The sequence below is a fragment of the Oncorhynchus tshawytscha genome, linkage group LG31 (assembly GCF_018296145.1).
Source record: "Oncorhynchus tshawytscha isolate Ot180627B linkage group LG31, Otsh_v2.0, whole genome shotgun sequence".
Lineage (NCBI taxonomy): Eukaryota > Metazoa > Chordata > Actinopteri > Salmoniformes > Salmonidae > Oncorhynchus > Oncorhynchus tshawytscha.
The window spans coordinates 12,420,492-12,439,616 of NC_056459.1; the positions used below are offsets into that span (position 1 = coordinate 12,420,492).

Genomic DNA, 19,125 nt, shown 5'->3' on the forward strand with positions numbered 1-19,125 from the left:
CACACCCTTGGATTTCTTCACATTTTATTATTGTCTAATTTTTGGGGTCAACGATCTAATAATCTATACTGTCAAAATGTCAACAAATAAAATCTAACATTTCTTAAAAATGAATAAAACATGCAACACTAATGGCAGTGGTTGGAATTTGGGAAGGGTAAACAGGTCTTAGATCTTGTCAAACGGCAATGTCTACTAGGTGCCTTATTCACACCTTTTTCTAGATTGAAATAGTTCTTAATATTTCCTGTCACCAAAAGGGTGATAAAAAAAGTTCCTAAAATAGAATAATTGCCTCCGAGAGACATGAAATTGTGGCTTTTCAGGGTGATTTGGCTTCTGCAGGCGGTCCTGTTGTCTCTAATGCAGTGAAATATTGAGAGGTCAGGTGGGAATTGTCGCCTCAGAATTGAAGGGATGCCATTGGTGCGTGACGATGCCGGTGTGATGGGGAGGGGGAGGCGGCATGTGTTGGTGAGATAAGACTCGAATAGCGGACTGTACTGGAGTTTATACGTCTTTGCCAATAGATTTGACAATTTCTTACAGAATGAATGAACCAGGATGCATGACTTCTTTCGTTTTTCTCTGCTCCTGATAAGAACATTGAACTGTGGTGCTATGTGCATATTAATCCCATATTAATAGCATATGAATTGAGAGCTTAATTTAATGTTTTTTTATATTTTTTTGAAAGCGAATTTCGATGTAAATGGATTAACATTTGGAGGTGCTTTATCATGTTTGCGCGAGATGGTTAAAAAGTTTCGCTTCAGCACTTGGTGCCCGGACAGCTCCTCTCTATGCTGGCAGGTTGGTCTTTGTCGCAGTGCAACGCGCACGCTCTTTCGGTGTTATTAGTAGCCTACCCTACAGTGTGCGCTATATTGTACATGCATGAACTCAATATTTTGACTCCCGTCAGATGGGCCGGCTGTGGAATACCGTGACACTTGTCAGGACTAGGAATTGTCAGGACTAGGATTTGACCACGACCACTTGAGAGTGAGAGCTTTTTTCATATTTTTGGAGGATGGACACATAAGGACTAGCCAAACAGTTCTGAAAAACAGGCTTTTGAATGACAGTATTTGGAAGAGGAGTGAATTGATGGGGCTTGAGGCAGAGCATTGGATTTTTGGAATTATTTCATTTTTCAACTGTGTCATGCCAAACTAATCGGGTAAGCATGCTTCTTGATAATCATAAAATCCTTCAGTCATTTGTCTCTTGGGTTGCAGTTTCCTAACATCTAAATATTTTTGGGGGAGTTTGAAACATTGAATAGGAACCCGTAAGGATTGGACACTAACAATCATTTATCTCTCACATAGCCTACGTATGTTTTTGTCTGCTATATAATTGCCAGCCTGTCAAAACCTTAGGAACATTATCCATGCCTTGAGTTCCATGGACAGCGACAGGCTGCATGTAGAAAAGATCGAAAAACTGAATCCCCATATAGTGATATCTCCCATATTAAATAATTCGCCTTTATTGACTGTCTCGTGTCTAAACTAGTTGAAATACTCCGTTTAGTAACAGAACAACTTGTAGCAGTCGCGCAGAGGGGCCTTTTGCGCTCATGCCTTAAAAAAAAATGGTATTCACGTTTAATTGTAAATCTGCAAGCTCAGCACCAGGTGAGTCTTCTGATGGCAGGTACTGATGGCTGTGGATGCTTTGCTGCATTGTTCCCATAGTGATGATAACCTACCCCTGCTGGTTTCAGTGAATTAACAGTGGGGCAGAATACAGAATAGCCAGGGGCACACGGTCCGTATTTGGGAAGTAGGGGAGAGTCGGGTAAGTTGAGTCATTTTTTACGTTCAGCTGTCACGCCCTGACCTTAGAGAGCCTTTTTATGTCTCTATTTGGTTTGGTCAGGATGTGATTTGGGGTGGGCATTCTATGTTTTGTTTTCTATGATTTTGTGTTTCTATGTTTTGGCAGGGTATGGTTCTCAATCAGTGACAGCTGTCTATCTTTGTCTCAGACTGGGAATCATACTTAGGTAGCCCTTTTTCCCCTCCTTTCGTGGTAGTTATCTTTGTTAGTGGCACTATTTCCCTGTAAGCTTCACGGTTGTTTTTCGTTTGTTGTTTTGTTGGTGACATTTACAATAATAAAAGATAATGTACGCTGGCAACGCTGCGCTTTGGTCTACTTCCAACGACACTCGTGACATCAGCATAACTCGGCCAAAGGGAAATATAGTATTCTTTCTAACAAAGATATCTACATATATTCCAGGATGTTGTGTATTGTTGGAAATAATCAGAATTCATGTAAACATTGCAGTTTTGAAAACACACATTGTCCCCCCAAAAAAGTGGTTTCTTGGCACAACTTGCCCAGGAAAGGGGTAAATTGAGCCGCTGGACAGGGTAAGTTCAGCCACCTGTACTAAATTAAATATTACCACTACCTTTTTAAAACCAATAATGTCTTTATTTCCCTAATAGAAGCATGAAGGCACAGTGATGCATTTACTGAGAGTTTATATATACAGTATAGTGTGCCACTCTCTTTATTTATTTTTACATCTTTATTTCTCAAATTCAATCCAATCACAATCATTTTTTTTGTTGTCTTTTGATAATGTTAAGGTAAATCTTAACACAGGCTTAATACCTCACAATCTTTGTACTTTTTAAAAAACACTTTAAACATAGGCCAGGTCTTGTTGTTACCTCATATTCTATCGATAATGCCTTGCATTATGCCTGGGAAGAAAACACTTCACTTTGCTCAACTTGTCATTGGCTCAACTAACCCGAAGTGAAACATTTTGACAATTTTAGCCCACACAGTTGCAAGGATGCACTTTCATGCTAGGTTTAGGAGCTCATATTGAAATTAATAGAGATCCCAACTGATTTACAGTATAGAACAATTTAAAAAATATTTACTTTGGTTTAGACACAAGCAAACCTCTAGCACATACATTTTTTTTTTTTATCTAATGTGCTTTCCACTTTTTCCACGTGGTTTATTCCTTCACAAACTCCATGAAACAATGACCTCTTCTTAAATATTTGAACAATTTATACATTTTGTGTACAGTCTCCTAGAAACAAGGGTGACTCAACTAACCCCACTCTCCCTTACAGGCACACATATAATTAATTGAAAGTATGATTCAATTATTTAATCTCATACCTTTAATAGATGATACTAGTACAGGTGGACACTTTCAAAGTCATTGGTTGGATCTTTCCTTATAAGACCCATGCCTTTTAAAGCATTGTATTCATACATTGATTGTCTTGCTTTATTTAACCAGGCAAGTCAGTTAAGAACAAATTCTTATTTACAATGACGGCTTACCCTGGACAACACTGGGCCAATTGTGCACTGTCCTATGGGACTCCCAATCATGGCCAGATGTGATACAGCCTGGATATGAACCAGGGGCTGTAGTGATGCCTCTTGCACTGAGCTGCAGTGCCTTAGACCGCTGCACCACTCGGGAGTCCTAGTATTCAATAGCCATGGGAGATAGAGGGCTGTCTTTAAACCCCAATTAGTTTATCACTTGCAATTGAAGTCATTCATTAGAATTACAGTACATGGATTGGAAGGATACATTCTACCTATTCTAAGAAATAATAAGTTACATACAGGTTCTATCAGGGAACGTACACCTACATTATTTTAACCAATATAGAACAAACAACCAAAAGCTTTAAGTGTGCTGCCTGCTGAAAGGGTTCCTATACTGTAATCTAAATATAATCAATATTTTTACGTTATTTGAATTATAAAGCAAAACCAGGTATTGAGCCCCATTTTTATGAAAGCTGCAGCCTACATGCATCATAAAGCTGCATAAATCCACATGCATCTTCCATGAGAAAGTAAGACTGATGAGGACTTTAAAGGAAATATTCACCCATTTCGAATTTTGTATCGTATTGGTGCATCTCTGATATGACACAAAACGTGTCATACGGCTATATTTCTGCCTGCTTGAACGCCGAATAGCTCAGATATACATTCAAATATTAAAGGACCCCGGGAATCAATAGAACATTGCTCCGAGATGAACAAATACGACATAACGTTTAAAATGGGTGAATCTTTCTTTAAAGTCAATAGCAATCTATCTGTGGTGGTCTGAAATTGAATGGTGCACCATGAGTGAGTGAATGGAAGACACCGGAGATAGAGCAGCCTACTATATAAGCCTAAACCTAACTATCTCACCCTCTTCCACAGATACCCTTATACTGTGTAGTTCCATCTTCTTCTCTGTAGAGATTTATGGTGTTGGGAAACAGCGTGGAAAAGAGAAATGACGACAATCATGATGGCCTTATTCAAATCTATGGCAAATAACAGGATATTGATAGGGTTGGAATATTAATGGGTGACACAATTATGTAAATACACTGAGTGTACAAATCCACTGAGTGTTCTTTCCATGACATAGACTGACCAGGTAAATGTAGGTGAAAGCTATGATCCCTTATTGATGTCACTTGTTAAATTCACTTCAATCAGTGTCGATGCAGTGGAGGAGGCAGGTTAAAGAAGGATTTCTAGCCCTTGAGACAAGTGAGACATGGATTGTGTATGTGTGCTATTTCAGAGGGCAAATGGGCAAGACAAAATATTTAAGTGCCTTTGAGTGGGGTATGGTAGTAGATGTCAGGCGACAAACCGACTCGTGCTCAACTATGGGGCAAAACAGGCAACATGTAAACTGTATTTAATCTCCAATGTTTATTGAAAACAGAAATACATTTGTAGAATGAACACTTGTTGTCTCTCAAATACATAGTTACATTTGTTGGTTAGCTCCTGTAGCTATTGAATTTTAGACATATTAGCATAGATGTGACATAAGGCAAAACACCTCAAAACAAGACATGGTAACAAGGACAAGATAAAACATACTTGAAACGTGCCACCTAGGATTCCCCACATGGCAGCTTCTTGTCATTGTTGCTAGCTATCTGGCCATCCAGAACCACAACAACACATGGCCTTCTGCCCCATTGAAGCCTGCACATCGTTTTTTGTGATGTTGTCAGCTAACCCGTCTATTTCAGAAAGTTTGATCACTGCAGTGCAGTGACTGTCTGTCAAAGAATAAAGTAACGCAGGTAGCCAATCATTCTTGGAATGGAATTCATATCCATACCACAGGCAGCTGAGCTGAAGGGTAAAGAATACAACCTGGGGTAGAACTATATTTATACAGTAAATCTTTATGCTTTATAGCAATTCTCAGAATCTGTCAATAGATTCTGACTCATCACATACGCTGCTGCTACTGTTAATTATCTGTCACTTTATTCCAGTTATATGTACATACAGTGGCTTGCGAAAGTATACACCCTCCTTGGCATTTTTCCTATCTTTTTTGCCTTATAACCTGGAATAAAAATTGATTTTTGGGGGGTTTGTATCATTTGATTTACACAACATGCCTACCACTTTGAATATGCAACATGTTTTTATTGTGAAACAAACAAGAAATAAGACAAAAAACAGAAAACATGCATAACTATTCAACCCCCCCAAAGTCAATATTTTGTAGAGCTATCTTTTGCAGCAATTACAGCTGCAAGTCTCTTGGGGTATGTCTTTATAAACTTGGCACATCTAGCCACTGGGATTTTTTTCCCATTCTTCAAGGCAAAACTGCTCCAGCTCTTTAAGTCATACCACATATTCTCAATTGGATTGAGGTCTGGGCTTTGACTAGGCCATTCTAAAACATTTAAATGTTTCCCCTTAAACCACTCGAGTGTTGCTTTAGCAGTATGCTTAGGGTCATTGTCCTGCTGGAAGGTGAACCTCCATCCCAGTCTCAAATCTCTGGAAGACTGAAACAGAATTCCCCTGTATTTAGCGCCATCCATCATTCCTTCAATTCTGACCAGTTTTCCAGTCCCTGCCTATGAAAAACTGCCACCACCATGCTTCACTGTGGGGATGGTGATCTTGCAGTGATGAGAGGTGTTGGGTTTGCGCCAGGCATAGCATTTTCTCATCTGACCAGACTACCTTCTTCCATATGTTTGGGGAGTCTCCCACATGCTTTTTGGCGAACACCAAATGTGTTTGCTTCTCTTTTTTTAATAAGCTATGGCTTTTTTTCTGGCCACTCATCCATAAAGCCCAGCTCTGTGGAGTGTACGGCTTAAAGTGGTCCTATGGACAGATACTCCAATCTCCGCTGTGGAGCTTTGCAGCTCCTTCATGGTTATCTTTGGTCTCTTTGTTGCCTCTCTGATTAATGCCCTCCTTGCCTGGTCCGTGAGTTTTGGTGGGCGGCCCTCTCTTTGTAGGTTTGTTGTGTTGCCATATTCTTTCCATTTTTTAATAATGGATTTAATGGTGCTCCGTGGGATGTTCAATTTTTCTGATATTTTCTATAACCCTACCCTGATCTGTACTTCTCCATAACTTTGTCTCTGACCGGTTTGGAGAGCTCATTGGTCTTCATGGTGCCACTTGCTTGGTGGTGCCCCTTGCTTAGTGGTGTTGCAGACTCTGGGGCCTTTCAGAACAGGTGTATATATACTGAAATCATGTGACACTTAGATTGCACACAGGTGGACTTTATTTATCTAATCATGTGACTTCTGAAGGTAATTGGTTAACAGATCTTATTTAGGGGCTTCATAGCAAAGGGGGTGAATACATATGCACACACCACTTTTCTGTTTTTTCCCCCACCAATTTGGACTATTTTGTGTATGTTCATTACATGAAATCCCAATAAAAATCAATTTAAATTACCAGTTGTAATGCAACAAAATAGGAAAAAAGCAAAGGGGATGAATACCTTTAGGTAGATAGGGTGCCTTGCAATGACCTTGATACTGGTTCCCCGTGTATACAATATTGCCAAGTTACTCATTGTGTATTTATTATTACTTTTATTATAAAAAATTTACATTTACATTTTAGTAATTTAGCAGAGGCACTTTTCCAGAGTGACTTACAGTTAGTGCATTCATCTTAATAGCTAGGTGGGACAACCACATATCACAGGCATGGTAAGTACACTTTTCCTCAATAAAGTAGTTATCAGCAAAGTCAGAGCTAGAAAGGGGACAGGGAGAGTCAAGTGCGGGTTCAGGAAAGTTTTTTAAATTTTTTATTCATGTGGGGTGGTCTAGGGGAGGAGGGGGATTCATTTAGATATTCTTTGAAGAGGTAGGGTTTCGGGTGCTTTCGGGAAGATCTGCAGTGACTGCTGTCCTAGCTTCAGGGGGAAGCTGGTTCCACCATTGGGGTGCCAGGACAAAGAAGAGCTTGGACGGGGCTGAGCGGGAGCTACCCTCCCATAGGGTTGGGACGGCCAAAAGACCAGAGGTGGCAGAACGGCGTGCTCGGGTTGGGCTTGGGCGTTTGACCATATTACGTGTTTTACTTTTCTATTAGTTCTCTATTTTCTTTCTCGCTGCATTGTTGGGAAGGGCCCATAAGTAAGCATTTCACTGTTAGTCCAAACCTGTTGTTTACCAAGCATGTGATTAATGACATTTGTTTTGATTTGATAGTTTGAGGTTTGTCTTGCTAACACATAGTCTTACAGATAGAGGCAGGAGTTTGACACATTCAGTCCTCACTGTGAATGTAGTGTATGTAATCTCACCATGCAGATAACAACCAAAACATTACACATTTCCCTGATGAAGTCAGGAAATAAATCCACATTTACCTGACATCTCTACAATCAGAAAAATAGTTCACAACCATAAAATTGTGTCATCCCATGTCAACATTTGTCCGCTGAAGTGGTTGAAAAGCTCAGAGCATGGCTGGGTCAGTGTTAACAATTCCCCTCTCCCTCCACACCTGTCATGTTCTTAAAATAGTCACTGACACACAGTGCAGATATGTTGAGGGAGCTAATGCAGTTATGCTTTGCCACTAATCACATTAGAGCACACTGATACTCTCCCTGAAACAATGGCATATTTGTGCATGAGAGGCTGAGCCAATTTAATTTGAGAGAAAGAAAAAGCTTTTAAAGTCACCTAGAGGATGACTGATGGCCCCACTTTTATTTTTATAATGTATCCTCTTCAAGAATCAATGGTTATAAATAACATTATCATTGAACAGAAGGAGATATTCCTGTTTGTGCCTTTAGAAGCTCTGGGACGATAAACATTACCTAGAGGATTTGAGCAAGGTTCCAAGACCGTGCAAGGCCACAGCCTCCCTAAAATGCAATTGTATTTGGACTGCCAATGAACGTAAAACGTTCACTCTATTGTTGGTCATAGAGGCTGCAAGTCCCCCAAGATCAAAGGTTAAGTTGGCCGAGGTTAGTCTGGACATTTTGTTTTTCCTCTTTCGATTCCGCAAACCCACAGGATCCAGTTTTAATTAAAATACAGAGATTGTCTCTTAGATGTGATAAAGCAAGCCAGTCTGTGGCAGCAACTTAATTATGTCACTGGTGGGGATTCTAATTTCTACAAGGGATTTTGAGAGTGAAATCGTCTTCTGGGTGTAGCTTATCTAGCCTCGACTGAGACCTTGCGTTAGGTTCTTGAGCAAGCTAACAGTCTTATAACATGCAGGAAAACCACTCGGTCACATCCATAATGTAAGTACCTTCAGCTTTATTATTGTTTATTTTTATTGAACCTTTATTTAACTAGGCAAGTCAGTTAAGAACAAATTCTTATTTACAATGACGGTCTACCCCGGCCAAACCCGGACGACGCTGCGCCAATTGTGTGCCACCCTATGGGACTCCCAATCACAGCCAGATGTGATACAGCCTCAAATCTAATCAAATGAAATGTTATTGGTCACATACACATGGTTAGCAGATGTTATTGCAAGTGTAGCGAAATGCTTATGCTTCTAGATCCGACAGGGCAGCAGTATCTAACAGGTAATATCTAACAATTCCACAACAAATCCTAATATCTAACAAATTCCACAAAAAAACCTAATACACACAATGAAGTAAAGGAATAAGAATATATAAGTATAAAATATATGGATGAGTGGTGACAGAGCGGCTAAGATGCAATAGATAGTAAAGAATAGATAGTGAAGTTCGCAAAAGTGGCAAAAAGTTTTGTGGCCAAAAGTTTTGAGAATGACACAAATATTCATTTTCACAAAGTCTGCTGCCTCAGTGTCTTTAGATATTTTTGTCAAATGTTACTATGGAATACAGAATTATAATTACAAGCATTTCATAAGTGTCAAAGGCTTTTATTGACAATTGCATGAAGTTGATGCAGAGTCAATTTTTGCAGTGTTGACCCTTCTTTTTCAAGACCTCTGCAATCTGCCCAGGGATGCTGTCAATTAACTTCTGGGCCACAGCCCATTCTTGCATAATCAATGCTTGGAGTTTGTCAGAATTTGTGGGTTTTTGTTTGTCCACCCGCCTCTTGAGGATTGACCACAAGTTCTCAATGGGATTAAGGTCTGGGGAGTTTCCTGGCCATGGACCCAAAATATTGATGTATTGTTCCCGAGCCACTTAGTTATCACTTTTGCCTTATGGCAAGGTTCTCCATCAGGTCGGAAAAGACATTGTTCATCAACAAACTGTTCCTGGATGGTTGGGAGAAATTGCTCTCGGAGGATGTGTTTGTACCGTTCTTATTCATGGCTGTATTCTTAGGCAAAATTGTGTGTGAGCCTTTGGCTGAGAAGCAACCCCACACATGAATGGTCTCAGGATGCTTTACTGTTGGCATGACACAGGACTGATGGTAGCGCTCACCTTGTCTTCTCCGGACACGCTTTTATCCGGATGCCCCAAACAAACGGAAAGGGGATTCATCAGAGTCCAATCCCTGTACCTTTTGCAGAATATCAGTCTGTCCCTGATGTTTTCCTGGAGAGAAGTGGCTTCTTTGCTGCCCTTCTTGGCACCAGGCCATCCTCCAAAAGTCTTCGCCTCACTGTGCGTGCAGATGCACTCACACCTGCCTGCTGCCATTCCTGAGCAAGCTCTGTACTGGTGGTGCCCCGATCCCACAGCTGAATCAACTTTAGGAGACGGTCCTGGCGCTTGCTGGACTTTCTTGGGTGCCCTGAAGCTTTCTTCACAACAATTGAACCGCTCTCCTTGAAGTTCTTGATGATCCAATAAATGGTTGATTTAGGTGCAATCTTACTGGCAGCAATATCTTTGCATGTCAAGCCCTTTTTGTGCAAAGCAATGATGACTGCACGTGTTTCCTTGCAGGTAACCATGTTTGACAAAGGAAGAACAAGCACCACCCTCCTTTTGAAGCTTCCAGTCTGTTATTCGTACTCAATCAGCTGGTCCTTTTGTGGCAGGGCTGAAATGCAGTGGAAATGTTTTTGGGGGGATTCAGTTCATTTGCATGGCAAATAGGGACTTTGCAATTAATTGCAATTCATCTGATCACTCTTCATAACATTCTGGAGTATATGCATATTGCCATCATACAAACTGAGGCAGCAGACTTTGTGAAAATATATATTTGTGTCATTCTCAAACCTTTTGGCCATACATTTGAGATGAGTAATGCAAGATATGTAAACCTTCTTAAAGTGGCTTTATTAAAGTGACTAGTGTTCCATTTCTATTAAAGTGGCCAATGATATCAAGTCTGTAGGTAGGCAGCCACCTCTCTGTGCTAGTGGTGGCTGTTTAACATTATAATGGCCTTGGGATAGAAGCTGTTTTTCAATCTCTCTGTCCCAGCTTTGATGCACCTGTATTGACCTCACCTTCTGGATGGAAGCGGGGTGAACAGGCAGTGACTCGGGTGGTTATTGTCCTTGATGATCTTTTTGCCTTCCTGTGACATCGGGTGCTGTAGGTGTCCTGGAGGGCAGGTAGTTTGCCCCAGGTGACGCGTTGTACAGACCGCACCACCCTCTGGAGAGCCTTGCGGTTGTGGGCGGTGTAGTTGCCGTACCAGGTGGTGGTACAACCTGACAGGATGCTCTCAATTGTGCACCTGTAAAAGCTAGTGAGGGTTTTCGGTGACAAGCCACATATTTTCAGCCTCCTGAGGATGAAGAGGGGCAGTTGCGCCTTCTTCACCACACTGTATGTGTGTGTGGACCATTTCAGTTTGTCGGTGAAATGTACAACTTTCCACCTTCTCCACTGCTGTCCCTTCGATGTGGATATGGGGGTGCTCCCTTTGCTGTTTCCTGAAGTCCACGATCATCTCTTTTGTTTTGCTGACATTGAGTGAGACATTATTTTCTTGACACCAAATTCCGATAGCCCTCACCACCTCCCTGTAGACTGTCTTGTCGTTGTTGGTAATCAAGTCTACCACTGTGGTGTCGTCTGCAAACGTGAGGATTGAGATGGAGGCGTGCATGGCCACACAGTCGTGGGTGAACAGGGAGTACAGGAGGGGGCTGAGAATGCACACTTGTGGGCCCCCAGTGTTGAGGATCAGCGGAGTGGAGATGTTGTTTCCTACCTTCACTACCTGGGGGCAGCCCATCAGGAAGTCCAGGACCCAGTTGCACAGGGCGGGGTCGAGACGCAGGGTCTCAAGCTTAATGATGGGTTTGGAGGGTACTATGGGGTTGAATGCAGAGCTGTAGTCAATGAACAGCATTCTTACATAGGTATTCCTCTTGTCCAGATTTAGACAAAGCAAAGCAGTTCGACACATACAACAACACAGAATTACACATGGAATAAACAAACATACAGTCAATAATACAATAGAAAAAGTTTATATACAGCATGTGCAAATGAGGTAGGATAAGGGAGGTAAGGCAATAAATAGGCCATGGTGGCGAAGTAATTACAATATAGCAATTAAACCCTGGAATGGTAGATGTGCAGAAGATGAATGTGCCAGTAGGCATACAGAGGTGCAAAGGAGCAAGATAAATAAATAAATACAGTATGGGGATGAGGTAGTTGGATGGGCTAATTACAGATGGACTATGTACAGGTGCAGTGATATGTGAGCTGCTCTGACAGCTGGGGCTTAAAGCTAGTGAGGGAGATATGAATCTCCAGCTTCAGTGATTTTTGCAGTTTGTTCCAGTCATTGGCAGCAGAGAACTGGAAAGAAAGGTGGCCACATGAAGAATTGGCTTTGGGTGTGACCAGTGAAATATACCTGCTGGAGCGCGTGCTATGGGTGGGTGCTGCTATGGTGACCAGTGAGCTGACACAAGGTGGGGCTTTACCTAGCAGAGACTTGTAGATGACCTGGAGCCAGAGGGTTTGGCGACGAGTGTTAAGCGAGGACCAGCCAACGAGAGCGTACAGGTTACAATGGAGGGTAGTATATGGGGCTTTGGTGACAAAACGGATGTCACTATGATAGACTGCATCCAATTTGTTGAGTAGAGTGTTCGAGGCTATTTTGTAGATTACATAAGTCGAGGGTTGGTAGGATGGTCAGTTTTACGAGGGAATGTTTGGCAGCATGAGTGAAGGATGCTTTGTTGTGAAATAGAAAGCTGATTCTAGATTTAATTTTGGATTGGAGATGCTTAATGTGAGTCTGGAAGGAGAGTTTACAGTCTAACCCGACACCTAGGTATTTGTAGAACCGTCCAGAGTAGTGATGCTGGACGGGCGGGCAGGTGCGGGCAGCGATCGGTTGAAGAGCATGCATTTAGTTTTACTTGCATTTAAGAGCAGTTGGAGGCCACGGAAGGAGAGTTGTATGGCTTTGAAGCTCGTCTGGAGGTTAGTTAACACAGTGTCCAAAGAAGGGCCAGAAGTATACAGAATGGTGTCGTCTGCGTAGAGGTGGATCAGAGAATCACCAGCAGCAAGAGCGACATCATTGCTGTACACAGAGAAAAGAGTCGGCCCGAGAATTGAACCCTGTGGCACCCCCATAGAGACTGCCAGAGGTCTGGACAACAGGCCCTCCGATTTGACACACTGAACTCTATCAGAGAAGTTGCTGGTGAACCAGGCGAGGCAATCATTTGAGAAATCAAGGCTGTTGAGTCTGTCGATAAGAATGTAGTGATTGACAGAGTCGAAAGCCTTGACCAGGTCTATGAATACGGCTGCACAGTAATGTCTCTTATCGATGGCGGTTATGATATCGTTTTGGACCTTGAGCGTAGCTGAGGTGCACCCATGAACAGCTCTGAAACCAGATTGCATAGCGGAGAAGGTACGGTGGGATTCAAAATGGTCGGTATTCTGTTTGTTAACTTGGCTTTCGAAGACCTTAGAAAGGCATGGTAGGATAGATATAGGTCTGTAGCAGTTTGGGTCTAGTGTCTCCCCCTTTGAAGAGGCGGATGACAGCGGCAGCTTTCCAATCTATGGGAATCTCAGACGATACGAAAGAGAGGTTGAACAGGCTAGTAATAGGGGTTGCAACAATTTCGGCAGATAATTTTAGAAAGAGAGGATCCAGATTGTATAGCCCGGCTGATTTGTAGGGGTCCAGATGTTGCAGCTCTTTCATAACATCAGCTATCTGGATTTGGGTGAAGGAGAAATGGGGAGGCTTGGGTGAGTTGCCGTGGGGGTGGAGGGCTGTTGACCGGGGTAGGTATGCCAGGTGGAAAGCATGGCCAGCCGTAGAAAAATGCTTTTTGAAATTCTCAATTATCGTGGATTTATCAGTGGTGACAGTGTTTCCTAGCGTCAGTGCAGTGGGCAGCTGGGAGGAGGTGCTCTTATTCTCCATGGACTTTGCAGTGTCCCAGAACTTTTTTGAGTTTGTGCTACAGGATGCACATTTCTGCTTGAAAAAGCTAGCCTTAGCTTTCCAAACTGCCTGTGTATATTTGTTCCTAACTTCCCTGACAGGTTGCATATCACGGGTGCTATACCCACTGTTACTATTAACACCTTCCCTATCCAGAAACTGTGGATTGATGGCAGCATTCGCACAAAACTGAAAGCACATACAACCACATTTATTCATGGCATGGTGACTGGAAACATTGCCAAATGTTCCTAAGGACTAGAAGCTGAGCTGCCATCTCCATTGGCACCATCTTACTTTTGATTCTGGATTTGAACCAGGGACTGTAGTGACACCTCTCACACTGAGATGCAGTGCCTTTGACCGCTGCGCCACTCAGGAGCCCATTATATATGGCGGTGGCTGCAGATCCAACTTTTCTCAGACATTCTTTTCCCTGACTAAAGGTCCAAAAGCTTCTGCGCGTGTGTTTCTTTACCTCTACTTTACACAAATCTTTTTGTGGTCTCCTTCCCTTCACATTTCCCACTGATAATCGTGAATTCATTTTTCAAGTTTTACTGGTGAAACCAACCATTTGATCCCGTTCAGTTTCATGGGGACATTAATTTAGAGCTTCTTGAGTTATACAGTGTTGTTTCGAAGTAGCCTACAGTGTTGTTCTGAATGAGGTACAGAGAGCTAATTTTAGAGCCAATGGTGTTAACAAACTGTGGTCTAGCCTACCTACATATTTTGCCTAGTGGTGGCTGTTGAGTTTTGTCCACATGAGATAAAAATGCAGTGTCGTTTCTGTCTTACAGTAACGCTATACATACTATTATATTCGGTTCTGTTATGTAGAATACGATCATTATGTGATCTTGCAGACATTGATTCAGCTTTGATCTAACTTTTAAACAAGCCCCATTAGCTAGAGTAGTCTGTTCTCCACAAGTAGAGCAGAGACTGCATAAATTAGAGAATAAACTCATGTGCAGAACGTGATCCACACATGCGCAGAAGCTTCCGGATCTTTAGTCTGATGAAAAAAAAGTCAGGGAAAAGTTGCTTCCGCATCCATTCTGCATTATATATCAGGAGAAAGTATCAGGAGAATCAGGAGAGTATAAGGTGAAATTCGATATACATGTAGTTCATTCTATGTTCACCCTATGACGCAGCTGTCTCTTACCCTTTGACAACCTACCGATTGTGTTTGTGCTGTATCTTGTAGCTCCCTCAGGTATTTTCAGTGTCTTCATAGGTCTACTGCGGTAGATGAATCACTATGGCTCTATTTACCTTACAGTGCACGGACTGTCCACCCACGCCAGGCTACAGAGGCCACGTCATACTCACCGGCGTAGAGCCTGCCACACGGGCAGTTGCCATATGCTTCCATATGCTTTACATGATAAATACATATCAAGTTTATAGCTACTGTAGCTTGTAGCAAGACATACCCGTATAGAAAGATCACGGACTGTTGATGGAGAGAGGAAATAACAGACAATGTATCAGCTTTCAACATGGATGCTTTGTGTTAACATATTTTATGCTATACTCTAACCTTGTACCTGGCCATGGGTGCAGCTACCCCAACAATTTCTGTGGCCGATGCTTTATTGCTAACATAAGTTATCCACAGTTCAATTCAGATGAAATCAATTCCCTCCATTTTTTTACAACAATGTTTTCATGGAGACCCATTGCATGCCAAGGGTGTGGAGAATTCCATTACGTTATCAGGTTGAACGGCTTACTGAATCATATAACCGAAAACTCATTAGAAGAATATAACAAATCCCAAGGCTAGCTTCACACCACCTCAACCCCTCTAGTCTGTCCACCCATAAATTTCAATTATCCACCCTATAAGAGAGAGTGTGAGGGGGAGGGAGCGAGGGAGTGAGTGGGGAGAGGAAGAGAGAGAGAGTGGGGGGGGTGGAGAGATTGAGGGAGGCAGTGAGGGAGAGAGGAGAAAGAGGCAGAGAGGGAGGAAGAGACAGATAGAGGGAGTTAAGGGGGAGGGAGAGAGGGAGAGAGGGGGAAGAAGCAGAGAGGGGGAGTGAGAGAGAAAGTGAGGCAGAGGGAGGAAGCGAACAAGCAAGCGAGGGGGAGAGGAAGGGAGAGAGAGGGAAGAAGATGCAGGAGGAGGAGGAAAGATGGATGGATGGATGGATGGATGGATGGAGGGAGGGAGGGAGGGAGGGAGGGAGGGAGGGAGGGAGGGGGGAGGGAGGGAGGGATGGAGGAGGGAGGGAGGGAGAGAGGAGGGCAGAGAGGAGGCAGATGGATGGAGGAATGAGCACGTGAGGGGGAGAGAAGGGAGAGAGGGAGGAAGATGCAGAGGGAGGAATAGACAGAGAGAGAGAGAGTAGGGAGGGGAAGGAGCGAGGGGGGAGAGGAAGAGAGACAGAGGTAGGGAGGGAGGGAGGGAGGGAGGGAGGGAGGGAGGGAGGGAGGGAGGGAGGGAGGGAGGGGCATAGAAGGAGGAGGAAGAGAGAGTAAAAATATATATTTCCATCATTTATTTCTCAATCTCATTTCAACGGAATCTCTTGGGTCTGGGCACAAACAAGGCACTGTACAAGCCCCAAAGATAGCTGTGTGTCAGACCACTGCTCACCACAACCAAGGTCTCTGTCTTCTTTTGTGAATACCAGACACGAACAACAGCACCAGCTGAAGGTTAGATGGGATTTGGCCTGGAGGAACTGTAAATCCCCAAAAGTTTGCATTGACCAGAGAGACAGAGAGAGAAAGAGAACAGAGAGATCCAGACAGATAAAGAGAGTTGGGCTAAGTGGTGATTATGATTTTGGAATGGGTACTTTTTTGGTGGAAGATCTGCCTCTGATTCAGGTCTTCTTCAAAGTTATGTCACTTTTAGTCCAGTAATGTTAGTCAGTGTCCCATCAACTAGTACCAGAATATTGCTGTAGCTATTTAAAAGGACATATATATTTTAGTGTTCCACAGGCCCACAGTGCCCCAAAATATCAAAGCGAAATCAGTTTTTTAGAACTTTTGAAAATGTATTGAAAATAAAAAACAGATACCTTATTTACATAAGTATTCAGTCCCTTTGTTACGACACTCAAGTGCATCCTGTTTCCATTGATCATCCTTGTTTCGACAACTTGATTGGAGTCTACCTGTGGTAAAGGCAATTGATTAGACATGATTTGGAAAGGCACACACCTGTCTATATAAGGTCCCACAGCAAAAACCAAGCCATGTGGTCGAAGGAATTATCCATATAGCTCAGAAACAGGATTGTGTTGAGGCACCGATTTGGGGAAGGGTACCAAAAAATGTCTGTAGCATTGAAGGTCCCCCTCCATTATTCTTAAATGGAGGAAGTTTGCAACCACCAAGACTCTTCCTAGAGCTGGCGCCCATCCAAACTGAGCAATCCCCCTGAGAAGGGCCTTGATCAGTGAGGTGACCAAGAACCTTATGGCCACTCTGACAGAGCTCCAGAGTTCCTCTGTGGAGATGGGAGAATCTTTCAGAAGCACAACCATCTCTGGAAGCACTACACCAATCAGGCCTTTATAGTGGCCAGACGGAAGCCAAAGGACTCTCAGACCATGAGAAACAAGATTCTCTGGTCTGACGAAACCAAGTTTCAACTTTTTGGCCTGAATGCCAAGCGTAATGTCTGGAGGAAACCTGGCACCATACTTACAGTGAAGCATGATGGTGGCGGCATCATGCTGTGGGGATGTTTTTCAACGGCAGGGACTGGGAGACTAGTCAGGATTGAGGGAAAGATGAACGGAGCAGTGTACAGAGAAATCATTGATTAAAACCTGCTCCATAGCGCTCAGGACCTCAGACTGGGGTGGAGGTTCACCTTCCTCCAACAGGACAATGATTCTAAGCACGCAGCCAATACAACGCAGGAATGGCTTCAGGACAAGCCAGAGCCTGGACCGATCGAACATTTCTGGAGAGACCTCAAAATAGTTCTGTAGCGAGGCTCCACATCCAACCTGACAGAGCTTGAGAGGATCTGCAGAGAAGAATTGGAGAAACTTCCCAAAAAAAGGATGTGCCAAGCTTATAGCGTCATACCCAAGAAGACTTGAGACTGTAATCACTGCCAAAGGTGCTTCAGAAAAGAAAGTACTAGGTAAAGGGTCTGAATACTGTAAATGCCCAAAATTCGAATAACCCCATAATGACTAAGCAAAAACAGGTTAAGTGTACAAAGCATTAAGTACACCTTCGTAATATTGTGTTACATCCCCTTTTACCCTCAGAACAGCCTCAATTCGTCAGGGCACGGACTCTACAAGGTGTCGGAAGCGTTCCACAGGGATGCTGGCCCATGTTGACTCCAATGCTTCCCACAGTTGTGTCAAGTTGGCTGGATGTCCTGTTCATTTTTGATGCACATGGGAAACTGATGAGCTTGAAAAAATAAGCAGCATTGCAAACCGTTGCACCTGACATCTACTACCATACCCCACTCAAAGGCACTTCAATGTTTTGTCTTGCCCATTCACCCTCTGAATGGATGAACAATACACAATCCATGTCTCAATTGTCTCAAGGCTTAAAAATCCTTCTTTAACCTGTCTCCTCCCCTTCATCTACACTGATTGAAGTGGATTTAACAAGTGACATCAATAAGGGATCATAGCTTTTACTTGGATTCCCATGGTCAGTCTATGTCATGGAAAGAGCAGGTGTCCATAATGTTTTGTACACTCAGTGTAAACTGTATATATATATACGTGTATATATATATATAGAAAGTGGTTCATTCCTACAGACAGTGAATCACGTGGCCGTGGCTTGCTATATAAAGCAGGCAGACAGACATCGAGGCATTCAGTTACTGTACAATTGAACATTAGAATGGGGAAAACAGGTGACCTAAGCGACTTCGAGATTGGTATGATCGTCGGTTCCAGTATCTTGGAAACGGCTGGCTTCCTGGGCTTTTCACACACAACAGTGTCTAGGGTTTAACGAGAATGTTGCAACAAACAAAAATCATCCAGTTCGTGGCAGTCCAGTGGGCGGAAAACAGCACGTTGATGAGAGAGGTCGAATGAGAATATTAAGAATCATGCAAGCTAACGGGGCCACAATAAGAAGATGCAGAACTACATCTTGGAACGCACAACTCGTCGGTCCTTGGATGGGCTATTGCAGCAGACGACTACAACAGGTTCCACTCCTATCAGCTAAAAACAAGAAGAGGCTCCAATGGGCATGCCATCACCAACACTGGACAACAAAAAAACATTGCCTGGTTCGAAGAATCCCGGTTCCTGTTGCGTCATGCTGTTGGCAAAGTCAGGATTTGGCTTAAGCAGCATGAGTCCATGGCCCCATCCTGCCTGTTGTCACAGTACATGCTGGTGGCAGTGGTGTAATGGTGTGGGGAATGTTTTCCTGGCATGTTAAGTCCCTTGATACCAGTTGAGCAATGTTTGAACGCCACACCTTGCAGAATCCATGCCTACAACAAAAATCCATCTGT

The 19,125-nt window shown here is 43.0% G+C and overlaps 1 protein-coding gene across 1 annotated transcript in view; it reads left to right on the top strand.

Annotated features, from left to right (window-relative positions):
- The first annotated feature begins 501 nt into the window (after window positions 1-501).
- Window positions 502-19,125, top strand: part of LOC112229697 (gonadotropin-releasing hormone II receptor-like) — a 32,153-nt gene continuing 13,529 nt past the window's right edge. Inside the window, exon 1 of the mRNA XM_024395676.2 lies at window positions 502-1,183. The gene's annotated coding sequence lies outside the window, so the exon portion shown is untranslated. The remainder of the gene's footprint in view (window positions 1,184-19,125) is intronic.